The following is a 20,000-nucleotide window of genomic DNA, read 5'->3' on the forward strand; positions in this document are numbered from 1 at the left end:
TAATGGACATATTAAGGGCAAAAAAGTTTTAACCCCCTGTGTTACTGTTAATTGTGATGATGCTTTGCTTACCTTTTGCTTAACATCTTCCAAGACCATCATCCATGGGAAGCATATCATCATATGCACATGGTAAGCCAAATATTTTTTTTTGTCAGTAATGTTGAGCAGTTCAAAGAAATATATATTTTATCCATATGTGTGATGTGGGTGTCAGGACTGTTGTGTGTATTGTTGTACTGTCTGTAGTAGTGATTCCACTTTGTTTGTTAGCATACATTTGACTGTACTAGTGTAGCTGTTAATTTCTTTCCTGTGTTTGTTGCATATTATCACAGGTGATTCTGACAGTAGAAATGTAGAGCTCTTACCACCTGACGTCAGAGTGTTGGCAGACTCTGATGATGATGTTGGACAGGTGGAGGGTGAGACAGTCAATCAGGGAAGAATGGTTACTGTGGCTTCTGTGCCTGTTGACTCTGGCCATACCCAAAGTGTAGGCGAGGGTCCATGCAAGAGGGCTGTTAGGGGTGCTCAGAGGAGGCCTGCTGTCCATCCTCCACCTGATTCAGGAGTGTCTTCCTGTGTCACTCAACATATGTTTAGGGCTATCATGAAGGCACAGGCACATTCCTATAGGTCTTCCAGAGAAATGCTTAGGGTTGTAGATGAGGCGCAGGCTGACATGCGTGACTGGCTCCACCGTGTTGCTGATTCAGTCGATCAGATGAATGACACATTGGAACGTGCAACATCTGTAAGGTAACATCTGCTTGGAGGGGGTTGGCATCCTCATGGTTGTGGGTCAGTCATGTCATCTGCTGTTAGCTGATGTGGCCATGCCCGATTATGCTTCCATAGTGGCACTACTTCCACTGCTCTGTCAGAGGTTGCGGTGTCCATACCCACACGTGGCAGGCCATGGGGTTGTATTCCTGGGTGTCCTGATGGGAGCTTATCTAGCAGACATCAGTCACATTTAGGTAGCAACAGTGCATCAGACCGTGGGAGTTGACATGCCGGTGCAACTCCTCGTGGAGCCAGTTCTTGTGGTCAGATATGTCAACGATGAATTGCCACCTCTACCATGAATGGCTCACAACTGTCCAACATACCAAGACATAGAGCTAGCACAGAGCTTAGCTGTGTTCATGCAGACACTCGAACACCAATTTCACTGGAAGGACCCATACAGACACATGAGCAACAGTTACTGGTTCAGCTGTGAAGCTTAAAGCTCATTTTGTCTCACTGGCCATTTGTTACTTTATCCGAATCTCTGCCTGCTTCTCTTTCTTACTCATACACACTCACCGAACTTTTGTGTCAGCTTAGACATGTTGCCCCCCCCCCACACACACACACACACACTCACAACACCCTGTGCAAGTGATGTAGCAGAGACATATCCTTGTTTTGTATATTTTGGATTCAGGGATGCAAAAGCTGTGTCTGATGCTCAGGGTGCATAGCTGACTTAGTGCTTAGTATATCTGTATTTGTGATGTCAAAGTACAATTGGCAAAACAACATATTTTGGTCTTAGAAAGTTACAGTTGATAGAATCAAACATTTTTTTTATGTCACTATTTTTAATAATCTTCTGAGGGTTGTGAAGTCTGAAATTGAAATGTGTCTCATTACTTTCTAACTTTTCTCTTTAATGATTTTCCAGTACAAAAGTATGATGCTAAACTGAGGGCATGCAGTGACCATCAGTACTTTTGAGCAGTATGAATGTGTGAATCTTTGAATCCTGAGGCCTACTACTTGATAGAGGACACATGTAGTCACATAAGTCTCTGCTGTCACATGTTTGTAATTTCTTTACAAATCACCCACCTTTAACTTGTTTAAATTACAAAGTACCAACAAGCAAGGATATGCCATTCATTCATATTATTACACAGTACACTCCAGGTTCAACATTTAACTTGTAAATGCAGCAGTTGCTACAGTTTTAGTTCAGGGCTGACTGTCTAGTGCTAGCAGTACACAGCCATTACATGGGTAGGTAAATTCTGTGACTATTCCTTGGCATCAGTATTACTATATGTATGTGCGTAGCCCCTTAGGTGGTGAGTGAGTGTGCTATGCATTGCCTCTTAGCCAATGTGAGGGCATACTGAGCACTCCTGTGTCTGCCTACACCCACAGCAGCTGCTGGTTCCCCCTCTGACTCCTCACCTGCTTGTGACTGTGGTGATCTTGCCATTGATGCTGGGATGTGTGCTTCTTCCCCTTTTTGATCCTGTTGAAGCTGCTTTCTCATGATGATGTTGTGTAGCATGGCACAAATGATGAATATTTCCGTATTTGTACATGGATTGTACTGCAGGGCTACCTCAGATGTATCTAGGCACCAGAACTGCACCTTCAGCAGCCCAAACACATGCTCTATGATATTTCTGATTTGAGCATGTGCCTCATTATGGCATTCACCACAGTTCCATACATAATCTACATCCTCCAGTAAACGACCCTGTGGGATTCCGCCCCCTAGTGAACATCTTATATAGCTGGGAGGTGTGCCAGACATGCGAGTCATGATAACTGCCTGGGTTGCCAGAACACACGTTCAAGAAGATTCCCTTGGCATTATACATGACTTGGCATTTAGTAGAGTGGCAACCTTTTTATTTATGTAAAGTCTTCCCTGTTCCCTGGGTGGTGCCTTAATTTCTACATTTGTACAGTCTATGGCATCTAGTACTTCAGGATGTCCTTCATGTTTCACTGTTAAAGTCATAACTTTTGAATTATCTGCTTGCAGTAGCCCTCAGTCGGCCTGATTAACAAAGTCTTGGGTCCTGCGTTGGTTGCTGTCCCTTCTTCCATGACGTCAGGTCGTTAGGGGTATAAAATATGCAGCCAACGCCATTACATCAATCTTTCTTGTCGTGCAGTGCCCGATGCAGAAACAGTTGGCAAGTGCCAGTCAACCGACTCCTGAAATTTTCGTTTTCGAGTTTCAGAACAGAAGTCTTCAACTAAAGCTAAGTACCCCGTTGGGGAAACCTTTTCTTGCTCCTTACCGATGTCAGTAAAAGTTAATAATTGCATTACTTGTGGAAAGCAAATACCTCACAAAGATTTTCATTCGTACTGTATTCCTTGCCTAGGCCCTGACCACGATGTACCTTGCTGTCGGTTTTGTGCCTTATTTAATCAATGAACTATCCATTGTTGGCATATTTTTGCCTCTAAATATTTTGGTTCTTGGTACAATTATTCAGAAATTTCATCGGTAAGCCATCCGACTACCAGTATCCCAAAAAAGCGCAAAGATAAAGACAGAGACAGCCCACCTAAGTCCAAAACTGCCGACGACGCTTCTCCTAAGCCAGTCGCCAGTTCGCCGGTACTCAGTGAGGTGCTTTCGCAGCCCCTGATACCTGCTACTTCTGACTCACAGGCATCTACTGAGACCCTTTCGGAGTCTGGTATGCCACAAGATGCTTCAACTGTGGAACCTGCGAATGTCTCTACCTTGGATGTGTCCGGAGCCACTGTGCAGGCACCGGCTTCTGAGGGTGTATTCAGGCCTGCAGACTTGCATATTAAACCAACGCCTCCTCCTTCTTTAAGGCCTAAACCTTGAACCTTACCTAGAAAACTGACGCCCAGGCCGCATGCCCAGGCCTCTATGCTTAAAAAAACAAATGATAAGAATGGCTGAAGACCTTATAACTTTAATCAGGGGAAGCCAACCTTCCTCTTCTGAGACCTAGGACTGAATTTGTTTATGAATCTTCTGACTAGGATTCTGATTTTTCTGATTCTTCTGATAATTTGGATTTACTCTTATCTACTTATGAGGATTCTGATGCAGAGGACTCTATTCCCGCTGCTTCTCCTCCAGAGGATTTCTCTTTTGGTGAAACCTTGCACACACTAAGGGAGCATTTCCAATGGGAAAGCCAGGATTTCTCTGATTCAAAAAAGAGGCTTAGGGACGTCTTACTCCTGCCTCAACATAGGCCTTTAGCTAAACCTCCTGTACTAGACATTGTTGATGCCTTTTTGGAATCTAGTTTGGCCCCCGATTTTTTGCCTCCTGCTCCCAGAAAACCTGACAGATATTACAGGGTTCCTGATACTCACAAGTTCCATTTTAAAAATCCTATTGCGGATCCAGAGACTATTTCACAGGGGCCCAAGAGCATTAAGGCTTCTACTGCCAAAAATCCTACCCCTTCTGATAAGAGATTCCAGGACGCTGGATAGATGGGGTAAGAAGGTTTACACCTCTCAGTTCCATATGTTAAAGTATCAGCAACATATTATTGGATTGCTTAAACAGAAAATGATGTTGATTCCTGACTGTGCTGAAAATAAGGATTTGTAGGATCTGATGCATTCTGCTAACCAGGTTGGAAAACATACTTTGCAATGTGGGTGTGATTCTTTAGAGGTCTCTTGCAGGGCTGCTGTCACTGAGTCTGTACTCAGAAGGCATGCTCGGCTTAAGGAGCAATCTTTGCCTGATCATGTTAAAGCTAAACTGTAGGATGCTCCCTTAAATCAGGACCGCCTGTTTGGCAATAAAGCTGAGGAAGTTCTTAAAAAGATGGAAGATAAAGCTAAATCTATGCAAACTGTTAAAGATTTCTTACAAGTTCAGCCTCCAAGATTTAGTAGGCATTGGCCCTCTAAGAATTGGTCCTTTCCTGCTCCTTCCAGGCCTTCTCAATCCAAACCTAGAACCAGCAGAAACCCCAGGTTTCAGTCCCAGGGAACGAACAAGACTAAGCAGTGGGGGGCTTCCACTACCAAATCTGGAAGTAGTAGGACACCCCCCTATGGAAAACTGTCTCAATGACTTGACTTAAAACTTCCAAGCACTTCTCAATTGACTGCTCCTTTAGGGGGAAAGATTGATCTCCAGGCCAAAAACTGGGAACTCATTATCCAGGACAAATGGGTTTTAAATATAGTGCTCCAAGGATACAGATTTCATTTTCACACATTGCCATCGGTTGGCCAGATCTACCCCCAAATCAGTGGGCAGAGGCTCAAAAGCAAATACTCTCTCTTTTAAACATAAAGGCTATTCAAACTGTACCAGAAGAAGAAAAAGGACAAGGTTTCTACTCAAGACTTTTCCTGGTATCCAGAAAGGACAATTCATGGCGTCCAATCCTGGACATGACTACTCTAAACACCTTTTGGTGATTCCAGAATTCAAGATGCTGACTCTTCACCAGTTGCTTCCCATGCTAGGAAAAGATGCCTGGATGGCAACACTCAATTTAAAGGAAGCATACCTGCACATCCCAATCAGGGAATCTTGCAGAAGATACCTACGCTTCAAAGGAGGCTACAATCACTACCGGTTCTCTGCACTGCCCTCTGGCTTATCTACTGCGCCCAGAGTATTCACAAAGTGCCTAGCCTTAGTCATTGTATTTTGCAGGCATAGAAATAATCAAATATACCCATACATGCACTATTGTTTAATTCAGGCAGAAAGCCAGGACATACTTTTGAATCATCTGGCCTTTGTTCAAAGGGTGCTGACTTGTCTGGGGTACACCATAAACGTAAAGAAATCACACCTGGTAACCTGTCAGCAAATTATATTTCTGGGAGCAATCTTGAATACAACTTCCCAGATGGCTTACCTCACGCCAGAGAAACAAATTTATTTGACAACCTACTTCAAACAAGTGGCCACAAAACCCCTACTATCTGCAAGGCAAATACTACAAGCCTTGGGGTTCATGGCCTCCTGCATTCTTCTAATTCCATGTGCAAGACTGCATATAAGGAAAATACAATGATATCTAAAAAGCCTATGGTGTCAACATTCTCAGAATCTAGAAGCATTGATTCCTGTCATACCTTGCCTACGCCTAGAGTTTCTTTGGTGGGCAGAGGCCTGCCACCAAAACAAGGGACTACCATTCACAACACCCCCTGCTGCCCAAACCCTAACTACAGACACATCAGATTATGCATGGAAGGCTCATTTGGCAGGAAAGTGCATTCAGGGCAAATGGAACCCAAGTCAAATGCACCTGCATATCGATCAAAAAAAATGTTAGCTGTACAGAATGCTCTGACAGCCTTCAAGGACCACATTCTTCCAGGCCAATTAATGATAAAGACGGACAACACTACTGTTATGTGGTACATAAACAAGCAGGGGGGTACACATTCTTACCCCCTCTGCAGACTAGCCATGGCATTGTGGAACACAGCCCTGAGCTATCAAGTGCATCTACAAGCTCAGTTCCTGCCAGAAAAACTAAGTACACTGGCAGACGAACTAAGCAGAAACCTCATGGACCCACACGAGTGGAAACTGGAACCAAGGATTTTCAACATGTTGACAAGCAAATGGGGGAGCCCAGATATAGACCTGTTTGCCTCCCCCCAGAACTATCAGCTGGACAAATTTTGCGCAAGAACTCCCCACAAACAAGCTTCAGCTGGAAAAACCTATCAGTTTATGCCTTTCCTCCTCTGCCTCTGCTCTCCAAAGTACTACTAAAGATCAAACAAGACAAACCAAGGACAATTTTGATTGCACCAGAGTGGCCACGCCAACACTGGTACCCCCTCTTGCGGTGTGTCACTTTTGGCCCTATGGCACTTGTCTCAGACTCCTACTCTATTGTCTCAGCAGGAGAACTGAATTCTGCACCCTCAGCTTCAAACACTGAATCTAGCAGCCTGGCTAATTACATAATTTCTCTTTTACCATCCCTCAGTAAACCAGTGATGGATATCGTTTTAGAGACAAGGAGGCCTAGTACTAGAACGTCTTATTCTGAAAAATGGAAAAGATTCTGTGCCTGCAACCAATTTCAAGGGATGAGCACAACAGTGCCCAATTTACCTCAGATTTTACAATACTTAACTGAGATACTTCATAAGGGCCTGTCTTTCTCCTCCATCAAAATTCACGCCTCAGCCATCTCAGCTCATTATAACACAGAACCCACCCCTCTTCTCTCATCCACTGCTTAAGCAGTTCCTTAGAGAGGCCAAAAATCTATGACCACCCAGGAGAGCTCCATCTCCAGCCTGGGACCTCAACTTTCTATTATAAAAGCTCACCCTTCCTCCTTTTGAGCCAGCTGCCACTGTGGACTTAAAATTCCTTTCTTGGAAAACAGCTTTCCTTTTAGCAATCACTTCAGCAAGAAGGGTATCTGAATTACAGGCCCTCATGACAGTGGAGCCTTTCATCATCTTTCATGCGGACAGGGTGTCCCTCAGGACCAATCCCTCCTTCATGCCCAAGGCGGTATCCAATGTGGCCCTTAATCAGTCCATACATTTACCAACCTTCTTTCCTAATCCACAGAACAAAAGGAAACGGATTCTGCACTCCTTAGACGTGCATAGACAACTTAGATTGTACTTGGACAGAACTAAACCTCAAAAGAAATCTGATCAACTGCTGGTGGCATTTGCTGCAGGGGCAGAGGGAAAGGCTGTTTCAAAGCAAACCATTTCCAAATGGATAGGCCATTGCATTCTTTTCTGCTACAAACACCATGGAAAACCTATCCCACAGGGGATCAGACCCCACTCTACCATGGCTGCATCTACCTCTACAGCCTTTCTCATAGGCGTCCCTACCAGGGACATTTTAGAAGCTGCTACCTGGAGTTCTGTACATACTTTCACCAAGCATTGCCATCTGCCAATTTTCTCTAAATCCAGAGCTGGCTTTGCCACTGCAGTCTTGCAGGGCTTTATAGCTGGTCCTAATGCTGTTTAAATTCCTCCTCCCATCCTTAGCTTTGGGAATTTACCCAAACGTTATGAGTGCAACAGTGAAACATGAAGAACATAGTACAGTTGTGTACACTTACCATAAATGTAGATGTTCGAGTGTATTCACTGTTGCAGTCCTGGTTACCCTCCCTCCAGCCCCCTTTCTTCTTTTGGATATACCTCTACTTCCTTTTCTATGTTCAAAAGCTTTTTGGTGTATTTGTTTTTTTGTTGGAGGTATAACCTTGTATATTTATAGATTTAATTGCTTCCCATTAAGGGGGCACCTGACATCTGGGGCAAGAAAAACTGATGTAATGGTGTTGGCTGCATGTTTTATACCCCCGACGACCTGACGTCATGGAAGAAGGGACAGCAACCGACGCAGGATCTAAGACTTTGTTAATCAGGCCAACTGAGGACTACTGCAAGCAGATAACCCAAAAGTTATGACAGCAACAGTGAATACACTCAAACATCTACATTTATGGCAAGTGTACACAACTGTACTGTAGTGTGCTACAGGGTAGAATTCTTGCATATTTGTGACCCTGTCCTCAAGAATATGGGGAATATATATGTGGCACTGGTATGTTGGAGCATAACATTCAGGAATTGATGGAGGATCATGGATGCTGATGCCTGTGACACCCCCAACATGTCCCCTGTTGGTCTCTGAAATGTTCCTGTAGCTAAAATTCTAAGTGCTACACATACCTTTGTCTCCACTGTTATGGGTTCACCTTAGTTTGCCCTGGCTCTGAGTAGGGGATGACAGAGGTTGCAGAGTTCCACTAGTGTGTCTCTATCCACCCTGTAGCGCTCTACAATTTCCACCTCCTGCGGACTCCTTTCTTCTTTTTCTTTCAGCTTTTCCCAGTTAGGGGTCACCACAGCGGAACTCTGGTCCGCTAATGATTGGCAGTCTATTTTTATGGTACCGAGGTGCCAGACCAATGCCCAACCGTCAAAGAAGGCACGCCCATTCACGCATGTCTTTCGAAAGCCACTCGACCGTTGGGAGGACATGCAGACTCCACACAGAAGGCGCTCCAGCTGAGAATCAAATGGGAGAACCTCTTTGCTGTGAGGCGACAACGCTATCGCTGCACCACCGTGGCTAAAACTTTCACCTCCTATAAACAGTGAAATGTTAAACAGCGTCTGAAAACTCTTTGTCTTCTTGGCTGTGGTCTATTAGCAGTGGCAGCAGCATAGACTTCAGCCTGTTGTACATACACATGAATTAAAGCAACAGCAGCCCCTAACATTCTTTCTTCGTGGATTGCTTTCTGTGCCTGTATTCCAGTAGGTCTTATCACTGAGTCTACACTGTTCCTTTATAGCTTGTTAAATAGGTTGAATAGCTCCTCCATCTTGGATTGGTTGCTTGGCATACAATTCAGCTACTTATGCTGTAATTAGCATGACATGGTGTTTACCTTGTTTGCACAGTTCTAAACACCATGTAAAGCTTGCTAAATCTAAAACTATGTGCTGCAACAGGCACACAGTGTAAATGGACCATATAGGGTTTATTGAATCTGTCCAGATAACTATTTCATTTGATACCCATGTAATTATTACCATTAAACATATGGAATTGTCCATCTGTTCCTCCTCGAGGTTGACAGCCATGCAAGAGAGGTCATTGTCTCTTTTAAGCAGCTCTTGTAAGAGCAGTTTATAGCATACTGCACCTTTTCTGTAAGCTATTTGTACACCATCTGATATAACTGGAGAAGGTGCAAAGATTCTTTACAAAGAGAATTAAAGAGTTTCAAGGTTTGCCTTTTGATGATAGACTACAGCAAATCTCTTCTGTTTGTATCTTATCACCTTTTTAGAGGAGACTTAACGCCTAACATGTTGTATACATATACACATAGGTGTCTGACACTGCAATGAAAGTAGATACTGAAACCATAATACTGAATAAAAAATGTTACATCCCTGTAAGTATAGCTTGAAACATAGCTATCATGGGTCCTGCTAGGGATGGCATGTTGAAATCAAAATAACTGCAGCTGCATAAATGTAGAGAACAGGACTTGACCTCTGCAGGAAATATTAGCACTTGTTTTGAGTTACACTTAGGTCAACATTTTCACCTTTCATCAGTTCTATTTATTTCTGTATATCTATTTTCAGCAGTGTCAGATATTGTTATATAAGGACGTGTGTGTGTGTGTGTGTGTGTGTGTGTGTGTGTGTGTGTGTGTGTGTGTATGTGTGTGTGTGTGTGTGTGTGTGTGTGTGTGTGTGTGTGTTATATATATATATATATATATATATATATATATATATATATATATAATGCCTCCACCTAAAACTGTAAAAGATGTGTTCAGTCTATCTAAATATGTTAAGTTTTAAGCTTCAATGCTATGTTACTAGTCAGTGTTAAGTTTGGTGCTATCTATGTAAATTGCTTCTGTATACACCTTATATTTTGCTTAAAATTTAACTGTGGTGGTTTTCTCCCCGGGACGCCTGCTGAAAATGGACATAGAAAGAGAGTGTTACTGTTTGAAAGAGAGAACACTCATAAGCAAATGTTTTTTCCTGGTGTTAAAAAAAAAAAAAGAGAGAGAAGATTCAGTCAAATGGTGCTTTTGCTGGCAGCTTTTTTTGTATGGGATCGTAGTGCAGAGGGGCAAGGGAATTTGCCCTTACCCTGCTTTTGTGCAGTCAAAGAGGATATATCATTAACAGGGAGCATGCGGGTGGGGGGGGGGGGAGCTTGCTCTCCTGCAAAAAAAAAGTTTTATTGTTTTACATTTTTGACCACTTTCAATTCACTCTAAAGCGATTGCTTTTTGAATGTTTGATATTTGATGAGACATTCTGTGTGCATACACATACATACGTCTGGGTTTATATATGTACACATGTACACACACTCTTGTGTATTTACATTATTATGTGCTTATGCATTTTTAGTGTTTTTCAGGGTTTTACTATACCTTGAATTTTCCTTTATGGTTTGAATTTAACAGGTTGGCAGCTTATTGTTTTTAATTATTGGGATAGTCCGATTGGACTGGGCTTGTTTGTAGCAGAGGTTTCAGATAAGTTCAAGAGCAATTCAAAAGAAAGGAAAACATGTAACATGATCTGAAACCATAGTAAAAATAATAATAATAATAATAATAATAATATAAAACTGCTTTACATACATTTTACATCTGGAACATCAAGTAGAGTAGGTGTCTTTTTTAGAACTTCAGAAATGTAATCAAACTTCAAAAGTGATTGAAATGTATGGTTTGGTAATAATGGCAGAATGTGAGGAGTTATGCTGAGACAAAAAGACAGATTAATGTAAAAGTGTTATGGTTTCATTTTTTTTTATCAGATTCCTCAACAAATAGGGCAGAGGAAGTGTGGCATTATTGCATGTAAAATGAGGATGGCAGCTATAAAGTAAAGTACATTTGTACAGGAAGTGTGGTATCTGGAAGCATGTTGATTGAGGGATGTAAGAGGGAAAATGGGCCAGGGTAGAGTAAGTATTAGTGGAGTTTTCAAAGAATAAGATTATTTGTGCATTTGATGTTGCAGTTAGTAGTACACATCTGATAATGATGGACTGTGAGTGTACCTATACAGCTGCAAACCCAATTAATATGGAGTGGTTCCACATGGTTTGTTTGAATAAACTTAAAGTTAGTATATTCCTTATTGCATGTAGGAAAACATTCCTAAGTTTGTAAGTGGCACTTTGTGAAGGAGAAAACCACAAATCTGACATAAGAATTTAGAATTTACGCTGTGTCAGATCACAAGGGGGAGTGTACCAGTTCATGAGCTGTGTAAGGGCTCTGCATTTTGGAAGACTGAGAAATTTGTATGCAAGTTTATGGTAATTCATGTTTAAAAGTTGTTTAGATTTCCTCTGGTTTACATCAGGAAGGGAGACATAGTAGTGAATGTGGGTAGGTTATGTGTAAAATGCATGGCTGCGTTGTATACCTGCTCCATTCTGATAACAGAGAAGAACATAAACTGGTGAGTGTATTGAAGACTTTATATAAATTTGGGGGAAGACCGATTCTACCCGAGAGACTAGTGAGAGATGGATCATAAATGTCTGAGCTCTTTAAAGGGTGCATCATCTTCAATTTGTTTTGAACACAGCAGCTTGAACCAGAGTCATTTGTTGATAAAAAAACTGAGTAGTGTAAAAGAATTAAGTCTGCATTGTACATTTACCCATCAAAGTGATTTTGCTCATTATGCCATTATGTGGGTCAGAATCCCTTACAAAGAAATTATAATTTACGTTTGCTAATACTAAAATTGAGGCCAGAGTTACGAAGGCATATTTGCACTGAAACAAATTTGTTTTTTAGTCTTCATGCCATGTCAGTGCTTGGAGGGTGGGGATCAAAGCACAGTGAGCCCTTCTGCATATTGAGACAATCAGGCTCGATCATTCTGTTTTACCATGTCATTGTCAGAGACAATAAAAAGTAGGCTGCACCCAAACCCCCGTTGGTGCACACGATGACACAGCCTGAGGGAAGACTATAGAGAATCATTTTCTTAGCCTGATTCTGGAGTAATATTTTAAAGAAAATGCTGACCTGGCAAGCTAGTTCATATGATGAATGTTCTGTACTTGAGGTGGGCATAATTTTTACTCACAGGTTTAGTAATTTTTTTAATACCCAGCCAGAATTGCCTGTGAGTGTTAAAATGCCTGTGTTGTTCATGAAAGTAACTGTATTTATTGGTCATCGATATTGTTTTAGTTTATTCTTCTTTCTCTGATGGCATTATAAAATTTTGCAGATATAGGGCCCGATTCCAAAAGACGTGCTCTCATTGTAAGTGTCTTAATCCCATGCATGCCTGCGTTATAGATAGATTACACTGGAGTCACTTAAACAGTGATTTTTTTTTTAAAATGTGGCCCACAGTTTAATGGTGCCAGTGTGTAGCTGCGGTGGTGCAGCAGTTAGCGTTGTCACCTAACAGCAAGCGGTTCTCCTGTTCGATTCTCGGCTGGAGCGCCTTCTGTGTGGAGTCTGCATGTCCTCCCTGCGGTCGGTGTGATGCTTAAAGACATGCAGGTAGGTGCGTGCGTGAATGGGTGTGCCTTCTTTGAAGGTCGGGCGTCGGGCTAGCAACTCGGCACCGTAAAAAATCTACTGCCAGTCATTAGTGGACTGGAGTTCCTCTGTGGCCACTCCATAACCGGGAAAAGCTGAAATACATTAGTTTTAGTTTAATGGTACCAGTCTCTGTTCGTTTTTTTTCCTTGGTGCAGGACCATCATTTCTACTTCTACTGTCATCCACAGATGTTTTTCATTCTTAAACTTTGATGGACTTGGATCATTTTATTTAAATTTCTTAGAAAGCAACATTGAAGGTTTCTCTAGGAAAATAAAGGTTTGTGCTGAGAAGCTGTGGTGAATAGATTGTGAAAAGTTTGGATGACTGGGACAGATTAAATTGTTTTATATTTCTTGAAAAACGGAGCATGTTTGTTTTTTTAACAGTCCTGCTGTTATTTTAGCAGTTTACAATCTGGTACGTCTTCCCTGCCTGAAAATATTTCATCCTTTGGATTCTGGTGCTCAAGCATTCTACAGAGGTCAAAGCTATTCACATATTCAAAATGGTGTGACATTTTTGTCCAGTAAAGAACATATCTTGGTCTCTTGTGCTTCACAATAGCTGGGTACATCTCATGATCATATCTAACATGGCTAGTCTCAGCTGATTAGGTGTGATCACTTTGTCTGACTTTGAACACTGTGACCTAAGGCAGGTAATCATATATTTGTCATGCTATTTGCTCATATGTCCTTGTGCATTGCTGTTAACTGATTTGGCAGTCCTTTCATCATAGCTTCTTTCATATGATGCAGTCCATTCTCTTCAGCCTCTAAGACTTGCAGAGCAAGTTCAAGTCAGCTTGGCAGTGAAAACTTTCTTGGAATTTAACTCCTCCCCCTCCCCTAATGCTTTTTACCTGACTTTTCTGTCCTCCTCAGCCTGTGCAACTTTTAAAGTGAAATTTGGCACTGAAAGCTTTCTTGGGCTCCTCCTTCCCTTGTTTGTCTTTCCTTTCCAGGTTTTCTTTGGTGCTTGTAAAAGCCATATCACTGGAAATCAGCCCAGACTTTTCATTAAGAATTTTAAGTGTTTTTCTACTGAATTTTCCTGCCTTTTATATTTGATTTTCCATTTGACAGTTCTCTTGTTCAGATCTGTCCTTTAATTCATTTTTGAATGTGCTGTATCATGTTTTGTCTGCTTTGCTTTTGTGTAATGCCCAGGCTGATGATCTCTGCACCTTTTTCTTTTCAGTTTTCTTCTGTTCTGTTTAATTTTCATGTTAGATTCTTCTAGTTTTTGAAATTTGACTGTGTTTATTAGGGTGCAACTTGTTGTTGTGTCTTTTTGCTTTGGTTGCTAGCAGAGGTCAATTGAGACTTGAGGAATGTACTAAATGTGGCATAAATACCTCCCCAAAATAACCATACAGTATGTGCAGCATATTTGGTTAAGCAACATTTCTTTTTTTTTTGTTCTGAGATTAACAAAGTACCTCAGACCCATTCTGTATCTAAGCAGTCTGAAGAAGTTAATTCCCAAACACAAAGTCTTGTGTGAGACAGTCTGGTGAGTTCATTGTCAGGCCTGGTTACCACAGGCAGCGATCATCCTGGCATTTACTATGCCCTCCCAAGTTCAAATGCTTCTTCTCCCGGCCACTGTATTTCCCCACATCTCCAGCTGTTTTATTATAAGTTAAGTAGTAGTTCCAAGGTATTTCCAAGCTTGTGACAGTCTACAGAAGTTATCTTCCTCAGAAGTACTGCAGTGTGTGTTTAATGTTGATAGGGTCTTTCAGTATTAGGTTTAAGGTTCTTATAGGTTCATACTATTTCATTGTTCAGATAGATAATTTGTAATTTAATGAAAAAGAATCATTTTGTCAGTAACCTTCATTACGAAGTAACTATTCCCTGATTTCTTCCCCTTTCAATGAGGGTTTGAGGACATAGACCAGAGGTGAATTTATGTTTTCTTATCCATTAGTGTTTGTTGCCTTTGGAAAGGATTAAGGAACTACTTTGTTTAACAGATAGGTAAGTCTGCTCCATAGAAGAGGGATCCTTTGAGAGAGTTATTTCTCTCTCCAGCAGGTTCTTGTGCATAAGTGTATATATTTACCAAAGGAGACTATACTATATTTCTTGGTGTTTAACTTTACTCAGTGGTCCTGGTACCATTTATCAGTAAGTGCTAAGCCCTCCTGGAGAATCTGTGAGTTAGCTGTACAGTTTGTGATAGTTCTAAATTTGCAGTCATCTACACATTAGGTCAGCCATTCGCCTTTGGTATCAGCCTTGACAACAAGGAAGTACCAAAGAGAAGTGGCCTCAAGACCAATCCCTGAGGGACTGCTAGTAATGACCCTTTTAGATGAGAGCTTGCTCCCTACACTACTACATCAGATTACTTTAGGGAACAAATTTGCAATCTAGATGGTTTCTTAACAGTTTACATTAAGTTTGATTTGCTTGTTGACAATGCCAGAATGTGGGCTGGTATCAGTGGCCTTTGGCAGGTTATGGTACTCTTTGTGCACTAGTCTTATAAAGGACTTTGTTCAAAGAAGTCCACACAGTTTACGAGGCAGGATTGACCTTTAATAAACCCAAACTGGCTTTGACCAAGGGAATGTAGACTGCCAGTGCTCTTGTTATAAGTTATAAAATGATGTGCTCCATTACCTCCTTTGCTGTACAGGTAGAGCTGGTCTGGCTTCTTGGTCTATAGTCACCCTTGCGGAATGAAATGACCACAGCAGTTCCACACACCTTGGGTATAACTGCACTCTAAAGTTGAGATTGAATAGCTTTAATAGCAATTTAGTAAGGCTGTGCTTGGTTCTAACAAGAAAGCAGTGTGGCATATTGTTTGGAGGCATGGAGCTAGTGTTCTTGGGCCTTGAAGAGTGTACTTAGGACTTGATCTGAGGTGTTGTAGAATATGCTAGTATGCAGGAGGAGTTGGGGGGATAATAGTGTAAAGTTTAAAATTAAATTTATCAGCTAATATGTTGGCTGTGTCTACCTTTGTAATTGTATTTTCTTTTTCTTCCAGCATAGTTCATTTTTTCCTCCCCACTTCTACCTAAAAAATCTATTGGATTTAGGCCTAGAGTTTACGGCCATTTGTTTTCCATTTTAGTTGAACACGTTTTAGGAGTCTAGGTTAATAGTTTTCCATTCAGTATGGTAATGGAAAGAGAAAACACATCAGAGTTTAAAAATGTGGCAAGGGGGGGCCTCAATAATTCCCCAAGGATACATGCAAACTTTGTCTTGTGTACCTGGGCTAAAATACTTGGAAACCAAGTGTGGCAATTGTCACAACTTTGGTTTCAGACAACAAGTTTATTCTAAAAAGGTCACTACCCAATGAAGCCCAACCCAGAAGACAGGAAAAGGAAAAAATGGGTAGGACATGCTGGTCATGGGTACAGATGAACACTATTTCCACCAGGTCCTCTAGAAAAGATTTACTCCCTCAAAGGCTGGTCAGGCTTTGTATCAGATAACTGTAAGTTATCACAATAATAACAGATGTGCAGGAATCTGGACCTAGAAAGAGATTAAGCAGTTTCTGTTCTGAAAGGGAGCTCTCCAGGAATTGGCATCGATGCCTTCTGACTTCATGGCAGGCAGGTCTCTCTTATAGCCCCTGTTTCCGTCTTGATTGGAACAAGGCTTAGTCGTAGATGAGCATTCTCTCTCTTCCATTTTGTTTGGTGGCTAGCTAGAGAATGACCCTTACCCCCTTTGTCTACTGCCCTTCTCTGGTCCACGTTCTAGCACTGGTGTTTCAGAGCTGACTGCATTCTTCACTGTTGACATCAGTGTCACTATCATAATTGTAACCTTGGTGCTGAGCCTGTTGGCACAGAAGTTCACTAGGTGTCAAGTCAGCAGTGACTGAGGTGTAGCACCTACCCTTGCACTGACTCCCTTGGTGCCATTCTCAATATCATCCACTTTGGCATCTGATCCCTTGAGACTGAAGCCTCATTCGTGATACCGGGGAGGGGTATGGGCCACTTGGCTCTTTTCCAAGAGACCTTTATTAAAGGCTGCTGCCATCATGATGGAATCAGCCAGCCTTGTGGGGTGATGGAGAATCTTATCCACTCTTCTAGGCCCCACTCCATGATTCAACTACAGCCTCCAAGCCCTTGAAGTTGACTGAGTGATTAGCATTGCTTTTGGAGGCTGACGGGTAGGAAAAGTTACAGTGAAATCCCTTATTTGCATCCGCTTTGGCTACCCCAAGGGACTCTCCAGTCAGATGTCTTGTTCCTTTCATTGACATCCTCAATGGGCAGAGGGATGGAAAGCCACTGTAAATCTCTGGTGTCCTGATCAGAAACATGTCACGCACATTTGGATGAGTCTTGTCTTTGTCCCCCAAATGATTCTTGGGGAGTATTAGAATTGATACCGGAGGGGTGGGGGTCATGATCATTTGGTCACACCTCACCCGAAGAAGATATTTTACAGGAGACATTCTGTTCCACACTGCTTATTTCTTGGTGACCCATCTTGATGGCATTGTAAGTGGATAGGGTATGGTAAGACCCACAAAAGTTCTCTCTAGGAGACTGCATAGAGGCTGCTCTGGCTGACTGCCTCTTGTTGGCAGCATCTTTTAATAAAGGGCCCTCAAAGAAAGCCAAGCAGTCCCTTTCCCCAGATAAGGATTCCTAGCTTAAGTATCAGTTATGCATATTTATGCTTCAAGTACATTCTCCTTTCAGGCACTGAATTACTTAGTTTACATGAAACATTTTCAATGTGATCTTGTGGAATATGCTCCAGACATGTTAAAGTTGTTTCACAGTGATGTTAAAAGGAGTTTGGAATCGCAGGTGGCAACACTGGGTAAAGTATGTATTCATGCTTCTTGAGACTGATTCATGTTGTGACTGATGGAAAAGGGCAGTTGGCTGGGTCTGGTGTAATGACACACTGTCATGTCTGGCTTAGACACTAATTTTTCTGGACATCTTTAAAGCATCCTTCACTAATACCCAATGTAATTGGCCCTATCTGTTTGGATCCCAGTGACACATAAGCTAGAAATGACTATTCACTACAGCAAGACTGCTGCTTCATTAGATGTTAAGTTGTCTATTCATCTAGTGACCTTTACTAGGAACAAGATGGTTGAGCAGAGGTTGTGATTCAAAAAAGTCATCATCAGCCCCACAAGCAGTGATCTGACAAAAATGCCATCAGACCTTTTTTTCTTTTTTTAATGAATGCCATTCTAGATGCAGAGGTGATCCACAGAACCACAGATTCCATAGCCCTCCCCTCAAGGATCCAGCCATAGAATCTCTGAGGTCTTTCCCAACTGTCCCTCTCTGGAGGCAATCGGGGGTTTGGTCACCCTCCCTCCATCTTAGAACTTTTGTTCATAGGTTCACACTAACCCTTGTGGACAATTTTAAGCCTAACCAATTACCCCATGTGAGTATCAAACTCTGTATCTTGTGTTTATAAGATAAACACCTTAACCATTATGCAAACCTCCCAACATCAGGCCCTCACACAGGACAGTTGGATAAGAGACATCATATCCAAAGGGTATAAGATTCTTTTTATTTCACCCACAAGGTCTTTTTCCTTTCCCTTTCTAATCGTCTGACTGTTTTCAGGTGGCAGCCAAATTCAAGGTTGCAAACTTCTTACAAAAAATCCATTCAGAAGGCCTCACCAGACCAAACCAGAAATGGACGGGAGTTTATTCAAGAGATTGTTTTGGTTCCAGAAAAGACAAAGTACTGCAAGCCTACCTTAAATTTAGGTGTACTAAATCAGAAAAAGCAAATTCCATATGGTCACACTGCACTGTATTCTTCTTTGTCTGCAGGAAGGTGACTAGATGTGCTGTTTGGAGCTTTAGGACATTTGCCTTTAAATTAGAATAGGTAGAGTGTGGAGGATGTTCTTGCACTTCTGGATGGGAACCAGTCTGTTTGGAGCCCTTCCATCTCACCACAGCCCTCCAAAGTGTTTACCAAAATTGTGGCCTAAGACTGCAGGGACTTTGAATGTTTTTGTATTTCATCTGGCTTCTAGCTACTAGCACCATGGGATTGCTAATTTGAGAGCAGGAATACTTGCTGCAACTGTTCCTGTCCTTGAGGGTATCCATGAGCACCACAGAGTCTCAGTTGTCACAGCACAATCTCAAGTATTGATTGGTTGCTACCTGGACACATTGACCAGACAAGCCAGTTTTCTCCTGGACAAAATTTTCTCTCTAGTCAGCCGTTCAGACTTCTTTTCTAGTAATTAGAGCAGCCTTATGCCTCAAGATGTTTTGCTAGATGCTACATGAGAGCTATTCAGTAGTATGCTGGTATCAGTGTTTGGAACCAGTGTCTTATATGATTAGTATTTCTCCTGCATGCCATCATCACCTTTGCTGGTGTCTGTGCACTCGCAGCCTGTCTCAGAGCTGCCCCTTTAACCCTCCCCTTCCCACTACCATAGTCACTATGGACGTATCTGTTGGGGTGAGGACTGTTGTTTAGGGCAGGTGTTCCAAAGAACATGAACAGATGAAGAGGACTCCTTGCACATCAGTATTTTGGAGGTACGCGAGTTCCATCTATCACAGCAGCCTTTCCACTTCCCCTAAGTTGAAATTGTTCACTGCTATGATTGTCTGATTCCCTTTTTTTTGTCATGTGTATAATTTTAGATGAAGCTGTTACTTAAGTACTAAAATGTTACTTGTTAATTTGTTTGACTGTTCTCAGTTTATCTCTTAAAAATGTACAGTAAATTGAATTGTTGATCATGATATATTTTGTGTGTAATTTGCTGGCAGTATGGCCTTTGGATATCAATCAAATCTTCCACATGGAAACATTTTAATATTTTATAGCCATATCATTTTACCATGTTGTGCTTTTGTTAGTATAGGATGTTTAACTAGCCTGATCTTAATTAAGATATGGTCCTAATGAAAGACCAAGCTTAACATTATCCTGATGCTTGAAACTGTCTGTGCAGTGTTTAATGGTGTCCGATATTTTATGCAATTTGTGGTCTTGGCTACATTTTCTGAAGTTTTCTAAGTTTCTCCTGAAGGGTCCTGCAGGTTCAGTAAGATTACTTTAGCTAACAACAAGTTAAATAAATGAATAATGGAATTAATATAATTGTTAGCAAGAAATGAAGATTCTGTACGAAC

General features: G+C 41.7%; 1 protein-coding gene across 2 annotated transcripts in view; it reads left to right on the top strand.

The window, feature by feature from the left end:
- The window catches only part of ECHDC3 (enoyl-CoA hydratase domain containing 3), a 351,543-nt gene that overhangs the window by 182,095 nt on the left and 149,448 nt on the right, over positions 1 to 20,000 (top strand). The window lies entirely within an intron of this gene.

This window comes from Protopterus annectens, chromosome 11.part0 (assembly GCF_019279795.1).
Source record: "Protopterus annectens isolate FY-2018-M chromosome 11.part0, PAN1.0, whole genome shotgun sequence".
Classification (NCBI taxonomy): domain Eukaryota; kingdom Metazoa; phylum Chordata; order Ceratodontiformes; family Protopteridae; genus Protopterus; species Protopterus annectens.